We start from the raw sequence: 24,120 nt of genomic DNA on the forward strand, positions 1-24,120 counted from the left end.
ACTCTTCTCATGCAGGTGTGATGACTCTAATGGCGACAGGGGTCACCTTCACTGGCCCTAGTAGCTGCTCTGGACTCCTCTTCTCCCCCAGGGGACCGTACAATCAGGCAAAGCTGGTGACAGGATGCTGCTGCAGTCCCCACTCCAATGTCCTTCTCAAGGACATGCCAAGTGTCCAGCATGACTCTCTTGTCACGCGGTGAACTCAGAGGGGAGGGGAGTACAGGGAAGGCTTTGGCTGTCAGCAGCAGAATGGGGTGCCCCCCACTCTGGCTGTCAGGGCATGCAGGAGGCTGGGGGCGCTTCAGCAGGCAGTGGCCGACTTCCTCGAGCGAACATTTGGTGTCTGGGCTGCCAGAGGAGGAGGAAGCAGCTGGGTGCCGCCCTTGCCCAGCAAATTATTCCTTCCCGATGGCGGTCAGAGCCAGGGAGGGTTGAAAATTGGTTGTGGTGTCTTGAGATATACGCCACACGTCACAAACATGGTCCCGTGTGCATGTGTGGCACAGTGTGTGTGTGTGTGTGTGTGTGTGTGTGTGTGTGTGGAGGTCAGAGGACAGCTTCCGGGAGTCAGCTCTCTCCACCATGTGTTCCTGGCAATCTAACTCAGGTCAGCGGGCTTGGTGGTCACACCTTTGTCCACTGAGCCATCTCACGGCCTTACAAACAGTTTCCTTTTGAGAGTAAGTGGCGTTGAGTCAATCTATGGAATAGTAGAAACATCATCCCTGCCTAATCCTATCCCCCCCAACAAAGAGTTTTCAACACCCCAGAAAGAAGCCCCCATATCTATGAGTAGTCTGTCCCCTCCAGTCCCTTAGCCTCTGTCTGCCACCATGACCTCCATTCTGGCTCTGAGGCTGGACAGGCAAGTAGATCCCTAATATGAAGTCTTTGGTGACTGCTTCTGCATGGATGGTGTTCTTTGCTGGCCTATCTGAGGGGTGCACCGCGTTTCCTTGCTCTCCACGGGTGACTAAGATCTTTTTGTGGAGAGAATGCTCCTGTGTCTTCTGTCACCAGAAGCCAGACACCTGCATCGTTTCCATTTTTGGCTTATGAACATCGCCGCCATTGGCATCTGTGTGGCTGTTTTCTGGGGGCTTATTTTCAGGGCTCCCTGTTATGCCTCTGGAAGAGGAGCTGCTGGACCATATGGTGACTCTGTTTCAACTCAGAGTGACTTCCAGCCATCTTGCATTCTCCCTGGCAGTGTGTGAGGGGAACCATTTCTCTGCAACATTCGTTCCTACCTCTCTGTGACTGTAGCCAACTTAGCCAGAGTGACATGCAGGGCACAAGACACAGATGCAATCCTCAGGCAAGACACTATGAGTCGAGATGGAGGACAATTAGCTGTGGGGATGCTCTAGGTACTGGTCCCTAGGAAGCTTGGTTATGTGTCCCGTTGGCTACCAGTTAGGGAAGCTCTTCAGGGTCCCTGAGGGACTAACTGCTGGTCTGTAGTCCCAGAACTCAGTGCCAAGCTGACATTAGTAGACACTCATAACTGAATGTTGAGTGATTAATTGACAGAGTCAGTCACTGAGGACCCACGGAGGATGGATGGTTTAGGAGTCAGGCCACCACTGTGTGTTATCCACGAGAAGGCTGGATCTATGTTTCTTTGTGGGTCTGGAAAGGTGTGAGGATTTTTTTTTATTGGACAGAAGTAGAGAGGAGAATGGGAAGGGCCACCCTTGTGGTGATGTTTTGTTTGTGCTTTAACAAATAAAGCTTGCCTGAAGATCAGAGTGTGGAGCTAGCCACACTAGTTAGCCATAGAAGCCAGGCAGTGGTGGCACATCCTTTAATTCCAGAACTCAGGAGACAGAGGCAGATGTGTCCCTGGGAGTTCAATGCCACCCTGGGCTACCCGAGATTGCATCAGCCTAAGAAAGTATCAGAGCCAAGCGGTGGTGACTCACACCTTTAATCTCAGCACTAGGGAGGTGGAGATGGGAAAGGATAGGCTGGGCAGAGAAAGGAATATCAGGTGGGAGGAGACGGGAGCTCAGGATGCAGTCTGAGGTTTCCTAGAAAGGACATCCAGTCTGAGGACTTGTAGAGACAGGATACCCCATTCGGTCTGAGGATTTCGTAGCGGTAAGGATTTCGTGGCTGGCTGCTCTGCTTCTCTGATTTTTCAGCTTTCACTCCCTAATATCTGACTTCGGGTTTTTATTATTAAAACCAATTAGAAATCGCAGCACACACCCTTCCTGTGGAGACTGCAGGCTATGAATGGTGAGGGAAGCAGCCCCGGGATGGCGACCAGCAGAGGCTCCCACAGCCCCAGAGTTGCTCACCTGCAGCACTTGCTGCGTCATGTCTGACTTTCAGTTTCAGGTCCTTTCCTGCTTACTCTCTTCTCTCTGCCGACACACCAAGATGGTCCTGGGTGGGGGCGGGGGCGGGGGCGGAGGCATGAAAGAATGTAACCAATGCAAGTGAGCCTTCAGCAGTAGAGGCAGGGGAGGTGCCAGGCATGAGACACCCCCTGCTAACATTCTGCCCTGAGGTGAGAAAGAGTCCAGCAGAGTAAGGACAATGCTTCCAGAATGCTGGCTTCTGCCCAGCGCTTTGTATTATGTATCATTTGGCAACCACTGCCTCCCTGGTGTTCTGATACTAGAGATACAGAGCATGAAGTACTTTCTGTTGATCTTCCCAGAGACCCTTGCGGCTAGGAGCGGTCATGTGATCTAGTTCTGGCCAATGAGATGTAAGGAGCGGTATACTGGGGATTCCCTTTTAACAGGACAGGTCTGGGAATACAATTCCTTCAAGTGCCGTGTTCTGTGATTTCAGAACCACCCTACATCTGCAGAAGGCCAAATCCATGGCAGGCCACTGAGATACATCCAGAAATGCCTGGGTCTGATGTACCGCTGTTTGAGAAAAACTCACCCAGATCCCTTGGTTTGGTTCACAGTAAGGGGGCGTTCCTATTTGCCACTGGCATTGATGCCCTCCCAATTAGTCCTAATGGTTGCCCTGGAGAGCTGCTTCTATTTCTGCGCAGAAAGGCTAAGGTAGTTCGAAGTCACACCGCTAGAAATGGTTAGGTAGGTTTAGAACTTAACTAAAATCCATCCATCTCTCAACATTCCCGTGGCTCCTAACTGGTCGCACAGCTGGCTAGACGGAGCTTTTGACGGGAAGAGAAAACATCAGAGCCTCTCTAGTCTGAAAATCGTGCCTTCAGATCTTTCAGGCTGCTGGGCTGCTGTTCCTTCCCACAAGGCATCAGTGTTGGAGTACAGGTTGGCTGGCAGGAAGGGACAAGGGACTTGCAATTGAAAGCCTGGTCTTGGGAAGCAGCTCTGCCCTGCTCTGGGCTCATGGCCTCAAGCAGGTAGCCGAACCTTAGTGGACTCTTGACTACTCTTCACTTACAAAATGTTGCAGAACTCATTGGACAGAAAAGCCATCTCAAACTGTCTCGCATAGGGAACGGAATTTGCTGGCTTTTAGCGACTAAAACTTCCACGGGTGGATCTGGCTTCTGGAAGACAGCATAGGTATTCTCCTGCTTCTCATTCCATGGCCTGGCTCACCTTGCTTTCTTCAAGCAGCCCATGCTGATGTGGTCCTGCCTCCAGGCTTTGTACTGGAAGTCCACACAGCAGTTACAGTGAATGCCCACAGCTCTGAAGGGCTTGTTTTGGTCACATGACCTCTCCCCAAGCTGGAGGCCTAGCCAATCCCTTCATGTCTCCTCTCAAAGTAAGAATGGGGTGGAGTTTACACGGAACAGAATTGGTCCACTGACCAGAAGTGGAGAATGAATACTGGGTAGGAAAAAAACATGTATGAGACACCCCCTCTGTCACCTCAGGGCCTTCTGTGTAAGTGTCATGTGATGGAGAAAGGTCACTGGCTAAGTAATAAAGAAATTGCTTGGCCTCATAGGTTAAAACATAGGTGGGAGGAGTAAACAGAACAGAATGCTGGGAGAAAGAGGAAGTGAGCTCAGAGACACCATGCTCCCTTCTCCCAGGGAAGACACGATAGCTCTGCTCTCTGAGGCAGACACAATCAAGCTCCGGCCCAGGATGGACGTAGGCTAGAATCTTCCCAGTAAGCGCACCTCGGTGCTACACACTTTATTAGAAATGGGCTAGTCCAGGTGCGAGAGTTAGCAGAGAAGAGGCTAGATATAATGGGCCAAGCAGTGTTTAAAAGAATACAGTTTGTGTGTTGTTATTTCTGGTGTAAAGCTAGTTGTGCAGGAGCCGGGCAGGACGAAAAGCAGGCCTGCAGCTCCTACTACAGCCATGCCCTGTACATCAGGTAGACCATTACCTCATATGAACAGGCCTCTTCCCAAAACTTGGCACTGCCCTCTCGGAGGCCCCGGGGTCTGTCACTTGTTTCAGTGACACCCTGCAGGAGCAGGCCTGTCTGGACCATGAAGCTCCTATCCATCACCCAGCCTTTGTCCCAACCTGAAGATTACAGTGTGGCCCCGAGACGAGACGCTCTAATCCCCATTACTCATTCATCAACAGGCAATGAGAACCCACACCGGATCGAACGCTGCCAGGGAAGCTACAGAGGCCTCCTCCACCACTGTGAAGCTGGGCTTAACTCGGGCACAATAGGTGTGTAATTTAAGGTTTTGTTGAGCCAAAATCCAATCACATACTTGAATGGTGGATCACAGAGCCTTGCCGGCTAAGAGAATGAGATAATTCCACCTCCCACAAGCGCCGGGACATGGCTTTGACTTGACAACATGTGTGTGACCAACCTCACACTGCCGCAGTCTCGCTCTTTAGTTTAATGCATTGCCATCTCCCTCCTCTCTCTCCTCCCTCCCATCCTCCAATCCTCCGAGGCTCTCAGGGGTGGAAGGGGAAGTGGTGGAGTTTGAGCCAAAGTACATAGGTAGCAGGAGGAGCTTCCTAAACGGGAGCAATCACTTCCTAAACCGGGGTGATTCAGCCGGTTCTTTGCCCTGTGGGCTTCCTTGGTGGCCCAAACTGTAGTTTATTGTCAAAGCTTGTTGCCTCTTGGCATCCACTGGGAAGACAGTGGCTGCGCCCTCCCCTAGCATGGCGTAGACACATTGGAGAGGGCCACCGATTTTGAGTTTGTGTCAAACACCTACAAGGGAGAGGAGAGTTGGCTTCTAGGAACAGGGTTATTCTAAGAACCTTGCTTTCTCAGCTCCTGGGGGTGGCTTAGAATGGGAAAAGATGGCAGGGAGGAGATGGCAGCCACACTGGGAACTACTCCCCTTAGTCACTCAGTGGTTTTTTTTTTATATATATATTTCAGAGTATTTTTTTTTATTATTTTTATCTTGAGAAACACTGTTCAGAGTGTGGTGGCGCAGGATTTGAAAGAGAAATATAGATCTTGTTTGGGATTCCCATTGAGGGAATTTATAGCGATTCCCATAATTCTAGTCTGCACTCTAAAGTGTTCATCAATTTCACGACCCCACTCATGCTTACTCAGCCAACAAACCCTTGCAGGATGGCTGTTGCCCAAAGCCAGGCACTCCTCTTGGCATTGGTAGCCTGGTGACGAAAGGCCTTCGCAAGCCTGGTGGGTAGTTAGGTCTGGCAGAGGAAGCTGTGTTAGGAACGCGGCGCTGTAGATAGTGAACTTGTGAGGTGGATGGATGGGAAGAGTACTCAGAAAGCACCCGAAGGAAGAGACGCCCGCTGACTCCTTCCACGCTGGTGACATCACGAAATGGCGTGGAAGAGTGACGAGACAGTGCTTCTGTATTCTGGATACTAGGGAGTCCCTCTGTATGCTACTGGCACGTGGGTGCAGGGGTTGTTGCCCTTACGAGAATGCTGCAACCACATTTTGGACCCTGTTTTCATTAGATCTCCTTCCTTGGCAAGGAAGTGGCCCTAGGTTCTAACAGGAGAATCCTGGGCTAGCAGCTTTTACAGGCAGCTTGAAGTGGATATGACCCTCATCACTTCTGGGGCTTTGGCTCATTAGGAGGTTGATTTGTAGCTCCTGTTAACTGAGCCTTCACTGAGCTCTGGAAGCTTCCCAAGTGCTTTATGTCATCGCTTTTCATCTCTACCAAGACCTGCTCTAAGGAAATGAAGGCTTCCTGTGGTTAAGTGTCTTGTTTCAGGTCCCATAAGGCCCTGGCAATGCCCCTAGAGCGACATGCGTACCATTATCACTCTGACAAGTACCTGTCAGGAGGGTGTTGCTATGGGCCCTTGCTCTGCCAGTGCCGAGGATCACTTCCTTTCCTACTTTCTGCAGAGAGCGTTCCTCTTATTTCAAGATGTTATGATTTCCTCTCTTGGAATTCTTTCAGTGAGCTCTGGCTAAATGTGAACATTTGTTTATTTGCGTTAGAATCCTGATCCCGAAGATTGGTGACTTTTTTTCATTTCTGGAATGTTCTTGACCATCTTCATTAAGTATTACTTTCTCCCTAATTTCTTGTTCTCTCTCTCTGGAACTCAGATCAGACGTGTGTCAGGGGTCTCCCCTGTACCCCCATTTGAGGTTTCCGCACCTGTTTCTCACTATGATGTGGTGTAATTTTTCCAACCCTGTTGTTCAGGGCATGGGTTTCCTCTTTGCTGTGTCTAACGCATTCATCCACTTCCTCTTTTGAGTTGAAGGTTTACATAGAGACAGGTACAGAGATCATGGCACACCGCTTGGTGAATACTCCTGTCGTGGATGTATGGGCGAATGCCCCTCTTCTTCCCGTAACCTCCCTTCTCCTCCGAAGCTCCCTCCTGCCTTCTGAGATGATGGATGGCTGTGTCTTTCTACTTTTTTCTGATGTGCATACATGGAATATCACAAGACAGCTGGTCCCTTGAACCTGCAGTTTCTGTATCTGTGGATCCCACATGGGATACACATGATTTTTTTCTCATTAGTCTTTAAATAAGAGTATCCCAATGATCTCACAATAGTTGCATTGTATCAGGTATTCAGAGTAATCTAGAGATGGTTTAAAGGACAAGAGAGAATTGTGTTGTTATACATAAGTGCTATACCGTTTTATCGAAGGGTCCCTGGATAGGGAACCTCCATCTTGATCCTGAGAGGTGACTGGAAACTCTCTTTTGTAAGTGACTGCATTGGCTCACTTAAGTATTTTCAAAATTTATCAATATTATGTGGAGAGCCTACTTCTAGAAGTTTCATTTAGCTTAGCCCCTCGCCCCCACAGCTGGATTATTTATTTATTTAAAGACAGGGTCTTACGACTACGACGTGGCTCTGGCTGGTCTATAGCTGTGTTGACTAGGCTGGCCTCAATCACAGAGATCCACCTGTCTACATTCCAAGAGCTGGGATTAAAGATGAATGCCACTCTGCCTGGCTAGTTGCCCTGTGTGTGTGTGTGTGTGTGTGTGTGTGTGTATTCTCCAATTCCACCAAACACCTGTGGAAGTCTCAGGGGACAACTTTGTTCTCTCCTTTCACCTTTACGTGGACTCTGAGAATTGAACTCGGGTTGCCAGGCTTGTACAACAGGCACCTTTACCTGCTGGGCCATTTCTTGGCCTCATTTTTTTTTTTTTTTTTTAAATTTTTATTTATTTATTTATTAAAGATTTCTGTCTCTTCCCCACCGCCGCCTCCCCTTTCCCTCCCCCTCCCCCTATCAAGTCTCCCTCCCTCATCAGCCCAAAGAGCAATCAGGGTTCCCTGCCCTGTGGGAAGTCCAAGGACCACCCACCTCCATCCCAGGTCTAGTAAGGTGAGCATCCACGAAACTGCCTAGGCTCCTACGAAACCAATAGGTACAGTAGGATCAAAAACCCATTGCCATTGTTCTTGAGGTCTCAGTAATCCTCATTGTCCACTATGTTCAGCGAGACCGGTTTTAACCCGGGCTTTTTGAGACCCAGGCCAGTTGGCCTTGGTGAGTTCCTGATAGAACATCCCCATTGTCTCAGTGTATGGGTGCACCCCTCACGGTCCTGAGTTCCTTGCTTGTGCTCTCTCTCCTTCTGTTTCTGATTTGGACCTTGATATTTCAGTCCGGTGCTCCATTGTGGGTCTCTGTCTCCTTTCATCGCCTGATGAAGGTTAATATTCAGGAGGAAGCCTTGGCCTCATTTAATCCGTTTATTTTTAAAACTATTTGCCTTTTTTTTTTTTTGGAAAGTCAGATCTTACTTCATATCCTAGATTAACTTCTATTCTATCTTGCAATCCTCCTGCCTCAGCCGTCTGAGCGCTTTGATTACATGGGTGTACCACCAATCACCGGTTTGTTGGGTTCTTATTAAAACATGCTAAATATGGGGTTCTGTTCCCAAGTACTTAGATGTCTGCAGACTCCTCGGGTCTTTCTCATGATGGGCTGCATCCTCGTGGTTTTGTGATGTGGGGCAGGCTAAGTCATGTTATCCAGCCTTGCAGTTGCAGGGATTGCTGATGTGGGGTTGCTAGGTGCAGCCCTCCAGGAAAAACTGCATTTGCTTCAGCCAGGCTTACACTGTCACCATCAGGGGACCCCCCATCAGTGGGAGAGTTGGCAGGCATAAGAAATGGCTTCTGACTTCCAGCTGAAGGCAGCCTGTGACTGTGGCCCACAGAAGGGAGAGGTGAGATCCACCACCTCTTTATTGTGGCCGATGGCCTGTTCAGTTTTGTTTTCTACTTTTTCAGGCAACAACATTACTGAAAACCCCCACCCCACCCATCCCAATTTACTTAAAGAGTGTGGGTCATCTTCAGACTTTCTTTGGGGGATCTTAATCTAAGTAGCCACCTTGCCTAAGTCCCGAGCTTTGTCTTCACCTCTGCACATATCAGAGACCTTGAAAACAAAGGCTGAGGCGCACCAGGTGTTAGCAGCTGCCTCTAGGTCAATCCTGTTGAAAACAGACTCATTTGTTTCTGGGCTTGCTTTTCACTCACTTGTCCTGTCAGCTCCCCCAAGCATTAAAATTTTTTATCCAATATTTGTGTGTATGTGACTCTGTGTGTGTGTGTGTGTGTGTGTGTGTGTTATGTGAGTGTGTGAATATGAGTATGTGTGACTTAAACAGCAGGAAGGTTTTTCGCTTTCTCTTAGTATTTATTCCACTTTAATGCTGGCTTGGGTATGTAAGCTCTCGATTGCTGTGAAGTGAGTGTCTCATCTCAATTCTGCCTAATGGAATTTTGAGGAATATCCCATTTCACAGATGGTGAAACTAAGCTCAGAGGGTAGCTGTCCAGATGGTACAAGCTTTGGCAGAATTGAAAATGAATCTGTGTGGTTCCAGAACCCAGGTCTGTAGCAGGTTTTGTTTTGGGCCACCAACTAGCTCTCAAATCATGACTCAGAGACTTAATATTAGTTCTGAATGCTCAGTCTTATGCTTCTTCTACTAGCTCTTAAAATTTTTTAACCTGTTTTTCTTCATTTATGTTTTGCCTTGGAACTTTCTTTACCTTTCGTTTATTCTGTATATCCTACTTTTATGTTTCTTCCATATTTGTCTGTCTGTCTGTCTGGCCCTGGGCATCTTCCTCTCTTTCTCTTTCATTCTCTCCCCTCTCAAGCCTAGATCCTCTTCCTACTTATTCTCTCTGCCTGCCAGCCCTGCCTATCCCTCTACTGCCTAACTATTGGCCATTCAGCTTTTTATTAGCCCAATCAGATGCCTTGGCAGGCAAAGCAACACATCTTTATGCTGTTAAAAAAAAATGAAGCATAAACAAATGTAACACACCTTTACAAAGGTAAAGTCATATTCCGCAACACAGGCCTGTGGCCGTGGGACTTGTGAGGCCAGGGTGTTGTGTGTCTCAGGATCTGGCCTGGCTCCCGGCCAGGAGAGCAATCACATTATCAAGGGAACTGGTTGGTTGCCAGGGATGAGCTCTGCAGTACGAAGTGATAGCAAGTGAGGCTGGGCCTCACAGGCAGGCTGGACACAGCCTCAGACAGTGGTGTTGGCTCCTTTGGGATGTAAAGATGGACACACAGAAGAGTGGTGTTCACTGAGCGTCTTCAGCTAGTACAAGAGTTCCGTGTCCTAGAGGAGCTGAACAAGGGTAGACAGAATACTGTAGGCTGTTGGTCTATTACAAAGGGAAGTCCTCTGACCATAGCTTGGAACCAGACTTGTGGAGTACCCCAGGAATGCCCCCAGGACAAATCTCCCATCCTCTGACTGTCTTAAGATGCTTGTAAGTGCCTCCTCTTCTCTCCCAGCCCCATTCTTCAATCGAGTCTTGTCTTGAGGCCCCAGCCTGTGCCTTCTTTTTGCTATCTGGGCTAGGATCTGACTGCTAAACTCTAGGCCTAAGGGGACAGGAGAGCATAGCCTTCCGCCCCTGCTTCTTTGCCTGTGCCCCAGTGGCTGTGCAGGTGTGTGCCAGGATCCCAGTTCTCAGCTGCTGCCAATCCCTCCAAGGGACAGTTGTTTGAGAGAGCAAAGAGGTCTACAGAGTTAGAAGCAAGGAAACCAACCCACGTCCAGCATGTGCTGTGTGTCAAACACTTAGCAGAATAAGACACCCTTCTTGAGTGACAGCCTTTTACGTGGTTGTTTTTGGCAAATGGGACACAGGACAAGCAATGTGCCCAAGAGAGTCTCTGCAGTTCCTGGTGATCGGCTTGAGTCCTAGTTTTGCTGTTCTCTACCTGCACGGTGGTGGGCCTTCTCCAAGCCTCCCTGCAGGAGAATATGCTGTTAGGAACTACTTTCTGGAATGTGGCTGCCATTGTCAGGCTCCAGCCACATTCCCTTGTCCCTGCTAGGCGGTTACCAGCCATCTCTTCTCATTCTTCCATTCTCCAGGAGAACAAAAAAATAAAATGGTCTAGAAAGTTAAAAATCCCAAGAATGACTGATATCCAGTGAAGTCTGCCAGTGGGAGTATAGGGGTTTTCTTGGACAAACTCCTTCATCCTTGGTGGAACCCTGACGTGTGAGGTCAACAGACTCAGAAGGTCCCCACCAACCCTCTCCTAGGTGGCCACATGGGTGACCTGTTCATGAGTGTTCCTTGAAAAGAATCACCTTTGTTGTTAATGGTAGACTTTGGTAGCCCCTTGGGCCTTCTGAGGTCACCCTCCACACATACTCACTACGGTCCTGTTCAGGCTCTGATTGTCAATGTGGTCCCTTGCTAGACAGGAAGTGAGAGGCAGCACTGGATAGCCTAGGTTACCTGTCTCTGTTCTTAGCACCGGTCCTCACGGTTGCCTTCTCTCTACCCATGGGCTGGAGCAGGCTCTGGGCTCTCTTTTGATTTGTAGTTCAGTGGTTTCAGCGTGAGCAGATGCCCACTTACGGGGGAAAGGCTGTTGCTTTGGAACTACCCTGCCCACAATTCTTCAGCCACAGAATCCTTATGTTTGGAGATATACCCGTGTGATGAGGCTGCCAGGTGGGTGGCTGTGTGTTTTCGACCTGTGGATCTTGCTCTGTGAATGGCAGAGGGTGTCGAGTTTCTTTTCTCTGGGGACTGGAGTGATGGCTCAGAGGGTGGAGAGCTCGCCATGCAAACAAGAGTGTTGAAATTCAGGTCCATACCACACGTTGGAAAAAATACATTTGACAGTGGGCACATGCCTATAATCCCAGAGCTGGAAGGTAGAGACAGTCCCAGGGACTTGATGACCAGTCAGCCTAGCCAATCAGTGAGTTCCATTCAGGTTCAGTTAGAGATGCTTAAAACCAAACCAAACCAAACAAATAAAAGCATAGGTGGGATCAATAGAGGAAGACATCTACATCTTCTTGTCCCTTCCCAAATATTCTTTCTCAATTAAGACGGTAAAAGCTCCATTCAGAGTATTGTACCAGACAGCAGGTCTTGATTGGCATGAATTGGGGGAGACTCCTTGCTTCCTGTCATCATGAATGTCTAAGTAGGGTGACCATCCTATGACCTGCTTCAGAAATTGATATCAGGGAACCTTGGCTAGTCTGCCTGGCTGTGTCTGGTCCATGGTGGCCTTGTTCTCGTCTCTGTATGTGACAGCTGCCACTACTCATCAGCTGCTTCACACCCCACCGCAACATCAAGAAGTGGGAATCCTCATGGCTCCCGTTCCCACCCAGGCACCTTGGTGGTGAGCAGAGAAGCCCGACTGGAAACCAGGATGGCTTGGAAGCAAGGGAAGCGATGAGGGTCTTGGAACTGAACTGAGCATGGGACTTCCTGGTGTAGGAATCCTCCTTCCCCAGACCCTGGAGCAAGGCAGCTCAAGTCTGGAGCTGATCTTCCAGGGCAGTGGGTTGGTAGGCCTCTCACAGAACAGGAGGCAGGGAACCCAACACTGGGGGGCATTATGTCTCCTTCCTGGGTGATTTTTTCTTCTAAGCTGGGAAAGGGGCGAGGGGAGCTAGAGCCCAGAGGCTGCTCTGAGCATGCAGACAGAAATCTGTTCCCAGCTGTGTGAGGCTGTGGCCAGAGCCGGGATTTGCTGCATTTCTCCAGCTGGGGAGAGTGGGGAGAGGGAGGGCATTCCAGATAGAAAGATGTTGCTCACCCTTCCCCTCCTGTGCTGACCTCGGGGTCACCTGCAGCCCATTACACCAGAATGCCACTCTCAAGGAACAGGTGAGGTATAATTATTATTACTTGAGGCAATCCCACTGCGGTGTGACATTTCATGGTTGACTGACACTGTCAATATTGTTCCTGATATTTTTTGAGCTCTTGCTATCATCTACTTGCTACTCTAGTACTTAGTAGAAATTACCGCGGACAACACCTTTGTGCCCATGACGGCAAGGTGCTCCTTCTGAGGAGGTGGCAGAAGGCTACAAACACATCCCTGGTTTGCAAAGTGAAAATGTTCAGGTCTCGGCCCTCTCTGGGACTTCTTGGCTGGACAGTTAGGCACCTCACGGACTGTACAATTGTAGTGATTTGGGCATAACAGATCTCAACGATCCCCATTTGGCAGATGAAGAAACTGAGGCTAAAAGAGACTGAAGAGCTAGAAAGCGGCTCTGTCCAGATTCCAGGGCATGTCTGTCCAAGCCCAAAGCTGATGCAGCTCACCATAGGACACTTCATTTTAGAAGCTCAGAGTCCGACAGGTTGCTTAGCTGTGCTGGGGGATGGCGGGTTGGGGAGGTCCTTGTGTAAAGATGCCTTTCATTAAAACCTTGTTATCACCACCCTTGTGCAAAAAGCAGATGATTTGCTACAGTTTTAAAAGTCATCAGTAGAGGAAGAAAAAAAAAACCCCACAATTTGTAAATACTATTAGGTTCTCTGCCACTTTGTTGAATCTAGCTGGTATTTTTGGTATTGACTTTCCCAGCTATCAGCTTAACTATATAAATCCAGTTGACATGTCTTTATTCAGATAAAACTCTAAGACTGCAAGTGTAGCAAATTAGATGCAAATGCCCCCTTTTTATTTTAAGTATACTTAAAGCTGCCTTTCCGATGCAAATTTTAGAGAAATCTCAACCAGCTAGGACAGACGTCTTAGCTGTCAGCAGGCAAATGCTTTCATTTTTGGTCCCAGGCAAGGGAGCTGCCTGATTTTTTTTTCCCTTTTGCCCCTGCAGACTGAGATAATTAAAACTACAGAGAAATTGTTTTAAATATACATGATATACACAGTTCCTTAAGTTACAGGATAGTGCATAAATTCCCCCATTACCATATTTGATAGCCCTTTTGCTGACCAAAGCTGGGAGGTGGGGCCAGCGGGCGACTTAACTCTCGATGACACCTTGTTTCCTCGTCAACCATCTCCATGATCCTGTCACTTCAACTGCTACATCTTTAGGAGCTCTGGTGGCGCTTCAAAAAGAGGTTGTGAACACCCTCATTAAAAGGGAATTGCTGTTTTTTTTTTTTCTCTCCTTAAGATATAAAAGTGTTAATAGTAACTTTCCCCCTCTCTCCCCCTAGCAGCTTGCAGTCTCTCTGGAATACATATCCATTTCGGCTTTGATTTGTTGAGCTCCCCGAATGAGTTTATCCAAACAATGTGAATTTACTCAGATCTCTCTCAAATCCCACATCTCTTGTGGTTGATAAAGCTGACTTCAGCTAAGAAGGGGGGATCAGTGTGGTTTGAAATTCACATTGGAAGTGATATGGGCTTTGCTGGAAACGATACTGCGCAGTCAAAGGCTGTCGGGAGGAGGCAGGGGTGAGTGCAGAGAAGTTTGGCGAGGCCATCCTGGCTCCTGGCTCTTCCCAGAATCCAGGTGGAGTAATGAGGGGAAAGGGGAAGGGGGCTTAGCTTGGGCAGACACCTAAGCCTCGTGGATAATGTGGATGATAGCTAGACAGAGCACTGAGCATCGAGTTCATGCTTTATTATTACAAAATAACAACCTCCCCTTGATTCACAATGGGCAGACTCCTCTTGTGAGGTTTGGGGTGGCTGTTGCCGTCTCTACCTATCATGGCTTCTGAATTAAGTTAAAAAGAATTTCCCACTATGTTCAGCAAGTCTGGTTTTAACCCAGGCTTTTTCAGGCCCAGGCCAGCTGGCCTTGGTGAGTTCCCGATAGAACATCCCCATTGTCTCAGTGTGTGGGTGCACCCCTCGCGGTCCTGAGTTCCTTGCTCATGCTCTCTCTCCTTCTGCTCCTGATTTGGACCTTGAGATTTCTGTCCGGTGCTCCAATGTGGGTCTCTGTCTCTGTCTCCTTTCATCGCCTGATGAAGGTCCCACAGGGCAGGGAACCCAGATTGCTCTTTGGGCTGATGAGGGAGGGGGACTTGATTGGGGGAGAGGGAGGGAAATGGGAGGCGGTGGCGGGGAAGAAACAGAAATCTTTAATAAATAAATAAATAAATAAATAAATAAATAAATAAATAAATAGAATTTCCCATAGCCCTTCCTGAGCACTCTGGCTACTGGACTCGGCATTTTCTTATTTCCTCTTCCCCGCCCTACAAAGTAACATAATCATTACATCCATTTCAGGAAGGTGGCATTGCAGCTAAGTTTGAGTCTACAAATCAGCTCACAGTCCTTCAGGGCTTGCCAAGTCTTTTCTGTGTTTCACGGAGGCACTGTGTCCTGAAATGAAGGACATATAGCCCAAAGATACTGGGATGGCCGTCCTTTCTCCTCTGCTTTTAGGCTGGGTCTGACCAACTCGCTGAAAGGTGAGTTGATCATGGCCGTGGTTCTGGAGAACTTTCATAGGCTGTTCTTCTGGGCTGTGCTAACCTGTGGAGAGGGATGGGTGGGTACAGCAAGAGAGGGACCAGAGTTCTGAGACAAAGCCAACTGGACTTCCTCGGCGAGTGGCGTATGAGGGGTTAGGGCTTCTTGTTCCCGCACTGGTGGAGTCTGGGGCTCAGGCGTTCTTTGGTGTGTGTGTGTGTGTGTGTGTGTGTGTGTGTGTATGTGTGAGTGTATGTGGTGTGTGTGTATGTGTGTGTGTGTGTGAGAGAGAGAGAGAGAGAGAGACAGAGACAGAGAGAGAGAGAGAGAGAGAGAGACAGAGAGAGAGTAATAGAAGGTGGGGCAGGGATGTATCACCCAGGTCTCTATCCACTAGATGACAATGATACCCTATCCCAAGTTGTGACAACCAACTGTCCCATGGCATTGCCAAGTATTTCATGGGAGGCAACATGGTCATGGCAAAGGAGGACCATAGTTTTAGTGGGGCTCTTCCAGAGCCCAGAGTTCTTCTTTTCTTTAAAAGGCAGGTTGCATTGGTTTCTCCTCCCAGCCCCTTTGTCTCTGAAGATCCCACTTTCACACGCCCTTCTAAGCAGCCGAGCAACCTTCCTTGGAAAGAGCGGGATCAGAGGAGCTTTGCCACGGAGCCCTCGTTTCTAATTACCGTAATTACTCCCTCTCGAAATCACCAGAAGGCCGGCTGGATAAGGCGTGGGGCTTCTCCCCGCTGCCCTAATCTCTGCGATTCCAACTGGAATTGATGAATGAGTTCTCTGAGCACGTGCCCCGCCCATGTGTGTGTCGAGAGCACAATGGCTAGGCCAGGGCAAATGTGGTCACTAATTCTTCCCAGCTCCTTTCCCCAGTCCGCTTTCGGGCCAGGCTCAGACTCTCCGTAGTGAGGGTTCATTACCGGCTGAGCTGGGAGCTGACCACTCTTGCCTTGTCTCAGGGCCTCTCTCTTCACCATCTGACACCTGCACTGCCCGGCCCGACTTGGAGGCTGGTGTTCTCTAACCTACCAGACAAGAACGAACGGGCAGTTTAATATCTATTTAGGCTGGGGAAAGGGAAGGGGAGGGTGTGCAAAAAACTTACAAACATCATCTGTATCATCTGTAACGCAAACAAATCCCTTCCAAAAAGGTGATCTTCCTGGTTTAATGACCAGTTGTCTGCCCCGGGGTCTGTCTGCTTCCATTCCAGATGGGAGCAGGGCAGAGCATCCCAATTATCTTTATTAAGCACCCCTCTTCTCAACACACACACACACACACACACACACACACACACACACACACACACACTGTAAAAATGAAATGGCAGCCAGCCCCGAAGTCCCCTCCACTCCCCGGCTGTCACCCCAGACTATTCCCTGCCTTTGCCTCATTATGGACAAGTGTGTCCTCTAAGACACAGACTAATGAGGCGGTTTCACGAGACTAATACATTTTAAATTTTAACACGGAGGCTAGCATCTTTAATTGTGCAATTACACATTCATTTAGCACACACTTGCCGGCACCCTCTCTTTTTGCTGTAAAGGATAACGAAATCACACATGACTAAAGGTGTCAGTTTTCAGGGTCTTAAAAATCATAAAAGTATAGGAATCTTTTCCCCATCCTGACAGATTTCTCTGGCAAAATTAGTTATTATTCTTCACGAGAAAATGACTTTTAAAAATGAGTGAGGACGGGTGCGGAGACGGCCAGGTGACGCCTTTCGTTGGGCTTTTAATTTTCAGTCCTCCAACTAGCTCCACAAATACTCTTCCTGGAAAGGGTTTTGAGAATTGAAGAATTAGGGAGGTGAAGAGGGAGAGAGGGAGGGAGGGAGAGAAAAGGAGAGGGGGGGAGAGAGGGGGGGAGAGAGAGAAAGAGGAGGAAGGAAGAGAAAGAGAGAGGGAGGGAGGGAGGGAGGGAGGGAGGGAGGGAGAGAGAGAGAGAGAGAGAGAGAGAGAGAGAGAGAGAGAGAGAGAATCTACCGGAATAGCATTCAGTGAGAGGAGAAGCATCCTGTCTTCAACAAAGGCTCCTGAATTTCCCACCTGACAGCTCTCTATCGGTAGTAATAAATAAGGCTGAATTATTGATGATGAGAACTGCTAATATTATTATGACCTCAATTAAGTGCTTTTTTCAGATGCATTAGTAACAAAGGGGTCTTCCCTTGCCCCCTTGCTGTTTTCTCCCTCAGGCCCCACTTTACATTAAAATCTAATTGATCAAACCTAGTTGCCATTCGCACAAGAGCGATCACCATAATGGGTCATCTATCAGCATGGCCCCTCGTCGGGCTATTAACACCTTTTGTTACTGGCCCTGGTTCTGTAGCAGCTGAGAGGATCAGAGAGGCAGGGCCCGGGATCTGGAAGGATGGTGTGTGTGTGAGGTCTGACATGTGGTACCCTTTAATTACTCTCTTTAACACCCTTACAAAACACTTAGATATTCTCACTTTGGGAGGAGCCCTCCCAAGCAGCCTGGCTACAAGATGGCACCCTCTTTATCTGAAGAAAGGGGTGTCTCCATGGACCCTCGGCTGGCTCCTCCCTTCCACTCACGGCCTCTCTCACAGTCCTGGCATATGGCCTGAACGGGAGTCTCAGTGCTCTGTGCTGGAGGAGTTTGGACCTTGGTGACTGGCTCAAGGGGGTGAGAAGAGCGGAGCAAACTCTTCCCTGAAGCAGAGACCTGTGTTTGTTTACCTAAGGTGATCTGCCCTAGAGCCTCCTGGGGACAGAACAGAGCCTCTTGTGATTTCCTGACCCAGGGTGACCCTCAGAAGTTCAGGGTTGATGACTTGTAATTTCCCCCCAGAAACAAGTGCAAAATTGTATTCAGATTGTGTTTTTCTGGGGGGGGGGGGGAGGAAAAACATACATCTTCCATTAGATGTCCAAGTTTGTCTTTGACCTCCCAGAGGGAGTAGGATTCTCTTTTCAGGAGCCACTTATAAGGAGGAAACACTTATGAATCTGTCCCCATCAGAATCCCAGGACAAAAGCCCTCCTGGTGCACTGTCTGGTGGAACTCTCTAGTTCTCTCACTCCGCTCCTGTCTTGTCTGCATCGTCAACCTCCTTATCTCAAAGTAGCAAGTCTTTCCAGGTTTGGAACCAGGCAGGTAGTAGGAGTTGGCTGTTGTGGCAGAGAGGACACAGACAGAACAGGTTTGGGGCAACCTCAGAAGCATGGATTGCTTCCAGGTCATTTTGTGTGTGTGTGTGTGTGTGTGTGTGTGTGTGTGTGTTTGTGATACAAGTTCACCATAAAAACAGCATTATTTTAACTTGATTATAAATTAATATACTTAGAAATCAGTCCAAAAGGCGTTTAAAGTTCCCCCAAATGTCATTTTGACCCATCTCAATTTCTTTCCTTTCTTTCTTCATTTCTTTTCTTAGGGGGATACACTTTCTTTACAGCCCAGGTTAGCCTTGAGCTTGCTAGGTAGCTCAGGCTAGCCTCAGCCTCCTGCTCCCAGCTTCTTGTTTTCCTTTCAAGCAACCCTTTTCCTGGGGATTGCTGAAAATATTTCAGGCCAGGACTATACATTCTGTTTCTCAATTTTATGATTTTCCCCACAGGGCATCTTTCTACGAGAGTAAATGTTAGCTGGTGTTGTCATTTTAGGTGACTTCAGAATGTCTAACGGAGGAACGGTGTTCTTGGGGTGCCTTCCCTCTGGCTAGGGTTTGTCTGAATTGACAGTGGGTGCTTCGCTGGCTGTCCTTAGATCAACATGTGCTTACTCACTTGCGCCTTAAATGGGCTGTGAATTTGCACATTCTAGCTGATGAGGGTTGTGTTGTTTTCCAAGTTCACAGCCCAGCTAGGCTGCAGCCTTAATGCTCCCTCAGGCTTGCCCGTCATAAGTCCGTGCAGCACAAGGTGCTTTGGAGAGAATGGTAGCTTCTGGGGTGATCTGGGTGCAGGTGTGCCTCTGACTGGGCTGAGGGTGTGTGTGTGTCAGATTCCTGCCCAGTGAGATAAATACACAGCCCGTCATCAAACAGCAGGTCAGCAAAGAGATTTCGAGAAGGGCTAGCTGTGACTGTGTCTCCGTTCGTGTAGACCTCAGAGTTCTGTATAGACTTGGACAGACCCATGCCAGGCATTCAGGGAGTTTCCTCTGTGTGGCTCAGCTCCCCAAGAGGATGATGGGTAGGAGGATGCGTGGTCAGGGGGAACTCAGCCTCAAAGCCCTAGGCGTGTGTTTAGCCCAGCCTAGTGACTTCTCAGCCCACATTGTCTTAATTCAAGTTGTCATTCATAGACCAGCAGGAAGCTAAAATCAATAGAGGTGGAAATGGGTTTGAAGGGCGGCTAAAGCAGCGGGGCAGAGGGAACAGCTTCCGTTCCTCCGTGGGCTCCATCCCTCCTGGTTATTTAGGACTGGATCTGGTAGCCGTGTCTTTAAAACAGAAGAAGTTAAGAAAAGGCAAGAAGATTTCTTTTAAAGATGGCTTGGACATCCGTCAGGCGAGACTTGGGGTCAGGCTGTCCTTGGACTATGGAGAGCAATGAGGTCAACCATATTTGGGGTGAGTTTGTGTTTTCTTTCTGTCTGTTGATTCCTGTACTAACTTTCTGTAAGTCTGTGTACTTCTCCAGGCCACAGTCTTCTTCACTAGAATACAAAGTGATCTCTAGTAGTTTTTAGCCTATTTTCCTATAAAGAACTGAAGCAGATAGACCGTGGGGAGTCAGGAGAACAAGGATCTCAGGGCCAGGTGGTAAGCATGGATCCTGCCACTGTGTCCTGACAGCTACTCTGGGCCCCTTTCAATGATTTCATCAAGTTTTAATTTCACACAGGGGCAAATGCTTGGAGCTTAGCAGGTAGAGAAACTCCTTATCTCCCCCTGGCCTGGGGGTGGGGGGCTCTGGCATCTGTTGCATGCTCACTGGTCGCCACAGGAAAGCTGGAGTGCCCTTAATTCCAACCCTCTTCCCAGGCCCAGCAGACACATGGCGGGGGTAAAAAAAAAATAGTGCCAGGCTCAAGGGGTGAGGAGGTGCCAGGCCAATCACTCACATTACGCTGAAGGATGCTTCTGGGGTGTGTGGCTCAACTCACTTAATCCCTATCTCAGGGACTCAGAGGTCAGAGGAGTTGGGGAACCCAGATGCCTGTCCTAAAGACAAGGTCTTAGAAATAAAAGAGACAAAGACAGCCAAAGCGCTAGGATGCAAACACACACACAGTGTGTGTGTGTGTGTGTGTGTGTGTGTGTTAGCAGTGGTGGGGGTGGGGTAAAATTACATAGTCCAGTCTGTGTGACAAGGTTGAGTATTAGTTACATGAGGCTCTACTGAGAACCAGAGCACATGGGTATTATCACCTGTACTGGTTGGCTTTTCATTTGTCTGTTTTTGTCAGTTTGACACAAGCTGGGTCAGCTGAGAAAATGCCTCCTTCACCTTGGTCTGTAGGCAAGTTTGTGGGGGGGGGGCAATTTTCTTGACTAAAGATTGCCATGGCAGGACCACTGCCCGCTGTGGGCAGTGGTACTCTGGGCAGGTGGCGCTGGAATGTGTACGAAGAGCAGTTGACCCCAAACTTGAAGCCAGCCTGAGAGCATGCTTGCCTCCATGGTTTCTGCTTTAGATCCCGCCTCCAGGTCACTGCCTGGCTTCCCTTGATGCTGAACTGTGCTCCGTAAGCTAGAATAAACCCTTTCCTCCTCAAGTTGCTTTGGTCCTGGGGTTTATGCCAGCAATGGAAAGCAAACCAGGACAGTGCCAAAGGGCCAACGAGTCATCCTGGATGGAGCGGGGAGGAAGGTAGAGGAGGCTTCATCTCACCTGCCCAAGCCATTGCTGCATGGAAGTACTCAGGTCCAGGGCAGCTGGCTCCTTGGGAGTCTGTAATCAAGAAGCTCTTCCTGCTTCGAGATTCTGGAGTTTGTGGGATGTGCATGGACCCTAGAATTCCATATATGAAAACCCTCTCTGGCCAGAGAATGGTTAGAAACAGGCTTCCCGGGATTTGAAATGCATGATATGGACCAACCCATTGGGAGAGTTTTCTCAGTAGCTGCTTGTGACTGGGAGCTGGCTTTTAGGGATGGCAGTACCTTCCCCTGTTGATAGGAGCCTGCAAGAGCTCTCCAAAGCTCTGAGCAGTGTGTGCAGTGGCCTTCCTGTGCATGACTCTCCTCCACATCCAACAGCAGACATCCAGAGGATGCGGGTGCTGCGTGCCCTTGGCTGCAAGGCAAACAGGCCAAGACATGCAAAACACATAGTGGCCCTGTTCCGGCCACCTGCCACTTTTACTCAATAGTGATTCCAAATTTCTCTCTGTGTGTCTCACCTGTTGGCATCATGGGGTTTTACCCAAAGAGGCCCCATCTCACAGCTTGTCGCATATACGGGACTTTCTTTTTTTTTTTTTTTCAGTTTTTTTTTTTATTTTATTGAGAATAAGAAAAAAAAGTTTCCGCCTCCTCCCAGCCTCCCATTTCCCTCCCCCTCCCCCACTCTTCTCCCCCTCCCCCCTCTCTCCTCCCCCTCCCCCCACTCCTCTCCCCCTCCCTCTCGTATCCAAAGAGCAGTCATGGTTCCCTGCCCTGTGGAAAGTCCAAGGTCCTCCCCCCTCCGTCCATGTCTAGGAAGGTGAACATCCAAACTGGCTAGGCTCCCACCAAGCCCGAACATGAAGTAGGATCAGAACCCCTTGCCATTGACCTTGGCTTCTCATCTGTCCTCATTGTTCGCCATGATCAGAGAGTCCGGTTTTATCCCATGCTTTTTCAGTCACAGTCCAGCTGGCCTTGGTGAGCTCCCAATAGATCAGCCCCACTGTCTCAGTGGGTGGGTGCACCCCCCTGGTCCCGACATCCTTGCTCGTGTTCTCCCTCCATCTGCTTCTCATTGGGACCTTGGGAGCTCAGTCCAGTGCTCCAGTGTGGGTCTCTGTCTCTATCTCCATCCATCACCAGATGAAGGTTCTATGGTGATATGAAAGATATTCGTCAGTAATGCTATAGGATAGGGTCAATTCAGGTTCCCTATCCTCAGCTTCCCAAGGGACTAACTGGGGACATCGCCTTGGGCTCCTGGGAGCCACTCTAGGTTCCAGTCTCTTGCCAACCCTAAGGTGGCTCTTTTAACTAAGATATGTGCTTCCCTATACGGGACTTTCACTCTGACATACCTTGCCCAGAGTCCTCCCTATCCATGAAGGCCCTTGATTCTCTCAGCAACGCAGCTGACGTTCGTATCTTACAGATGATGAGTATGTGAGGTTCAAGATGGGACTCAGAATCTAGAGGTTGTATAACCTTGAGTAGAGTTTTCTTTGAAGTCATAGACTACCACATTCAAAGGAAGAGTGATGGTGGGGACCTTGGATATTAATCTTGACAATTGGGCCCCCATTTTTTGGGGTGGTGGGATTCTCTATAGGGGAACCTTCATCCCAGCAGACTGTATTTTCAGCATTTGGGGGAGATACTTACCTCAGTAAGGAGGGCAAAAGACACCTGCTACAGCCCTCCGCAGATGGAAACATTGGGTATGCAGAGTGAGATCTCCTCAGGACCACAGAGTCTTGTGCTCCTGGGACCCCCTCCCCAAAGCCTGGCCACCAAAATGTCTCTTATCCTGATGAATGATGGAAGAATGTCGGGGGACAGTCTCTGCTCCCCAGAACCAGGAACACTCAGAGCATGCACCTTTGGGGAGCCCCTGTGTCCTTCTGGCAGAGTCTGCCCAGCACACTGGCTCAGGCCTGGTTCCCCAACAACCCAGGAAGGTGCTGAGCCCTTGTTGGGTAGCTATTCATTTCTGGATGGCGGCACCTTGTTTATTTTATGTGACAGTCGCTTCCATCCCCCTGCAGTAACAGAATGTTCTGTGGTGTAGTTTATGATCTTTAATTAAGGGTACTTAATTTGGTTCAGAGGCATCCTTTGTTAGTTAGAGACACCCTAGGGTGTTTAAAAGCCAGTTTTGGAATCAATGCCATCAAAGCTTGCAGTCTAAGCCAGACTCAGTTCTTGGGGTGCTGGTTTAGAGTAGAAGGGCATGGTGCCTCCTACCCACTTTGGGTCTCCATTGAGAAACTGGAACTTTTCCCATTTGCCTGGAAAAAAAAATAAATGGGCTCATCTTCCAAAGAACATACCCTACCAGCCCCCCAAATGGACCATGAGCCAAAATTATGTTTGAGAAGGGGATGGACCATTTAGATGACAAATGGGCTTCCAGGCGCTGTCAGGGAGTCCAGGCGGGGAGGACTATTAATGGTCACACAGCGGCAGCCACATCTGTGATACCAGAGCCAGTCGGTGGGTCCCCACTGCTGTGTTTTCTGCTCCTTAATGCGGTATTGTTTACTCACAATTAAACCCTTTACCATTAATTTAACTTTCAGATGCTGAAATTGGTCACACAGCCTCGAGTCCCAAGGCCCGGACAGATGTGTTCTATACACTTGTTTAAACACGGCGCTCATTAGGAAGTAAGGCATGTAAAGCAAGTTGATCACACCACAAAGCAGGACGCTTTATCACGGGGGCCTCTCCGGAGGCGGCGGGAGGGGCTGTCAGCTGCCACTGTCACTCTGCTGCCCCTCGGATCCTGAGTGACAGCCAGGCCCGCCACCTCCTCAGCTGCCTGCTCGGAAGTACACAGCTTCCCGTCAGAGCGCCGCCGAGCTGCCTGGGAGGAGGTATTAATTGTTGTCAGCGTTCATTTCACACCCCAGATAACAAACGAGAGCCACCCTGGCAGTGTGCAAGGAAGATAAACAAGTTGCCTGAGCCTCTGCAATTAAACATGCTTGCATATTTAACGAAGACATTTCCTGGAAAAATGCAAGCGGCTCTGAGCAGACATCACACAGAGGCCCTTCCAAAAGACACAGGGTCCTGTGACGTGGAGGCTGATTACTCTATGTGGCTCAGAAATGGGAATCCCATTTCTCCTATGGCTCTTCTTTCCTTTTTTCTCCTCTCCTCTCCTCTCCTCTCCTCTCCTCTCCTCTCCTCTCCTCTCCTCTCCTCTCCTCTCCTCTCCTCTCCTC

General features: G+C 49.0%; 1 long non-coding RNA gene across 1 annotated transcript in view; it reads left to right on the top strand.

Moving 5' to 3' along the window:
• Nucleotides 1–2,008: 2,008 nt before the first annotated feature.
• LOC126502475 (uncharacterized) overlaps nucleotides 2,009–24,120 on the top strand; it is a 25,026-nt gene continuing 2,914 nt past the window's right edge. Inside the window, exons 1-3 of the long non-coding RNA XR_007591963.1 lie at nucleotides 2,009–2,106; nucleotides 4,515–4,607; nucleotides 23,470–23,766. This is a non-coding gene — a long non-coding RNA (uncharacterized lncRNA). The remainder of the gene's footprint in view (nucleotides 2,107–4,514; nucleotides 4,608–23,469; nucleotides 23,767–24,120) is intronic.

The sequence above is a fragment of the Alexandromys fortis genome, unplaced genomic scaffold (assembly GCF_014885135.2).
Source record: "Alexandromys fortis isolate MF-2015 unplaced genomic scaffold, M_Fortis_MF-2015_v1.1 scaffold_1, whole genome shotgun sequence".
In the NCBI taxonomy this organism is placed as follows: domain Eukaryota; kingdom Metazoa; phylum Chordata; class Mammalia; order Rodentia; family Cricetidae; genus Alexandromys; species Alexandromys fortis.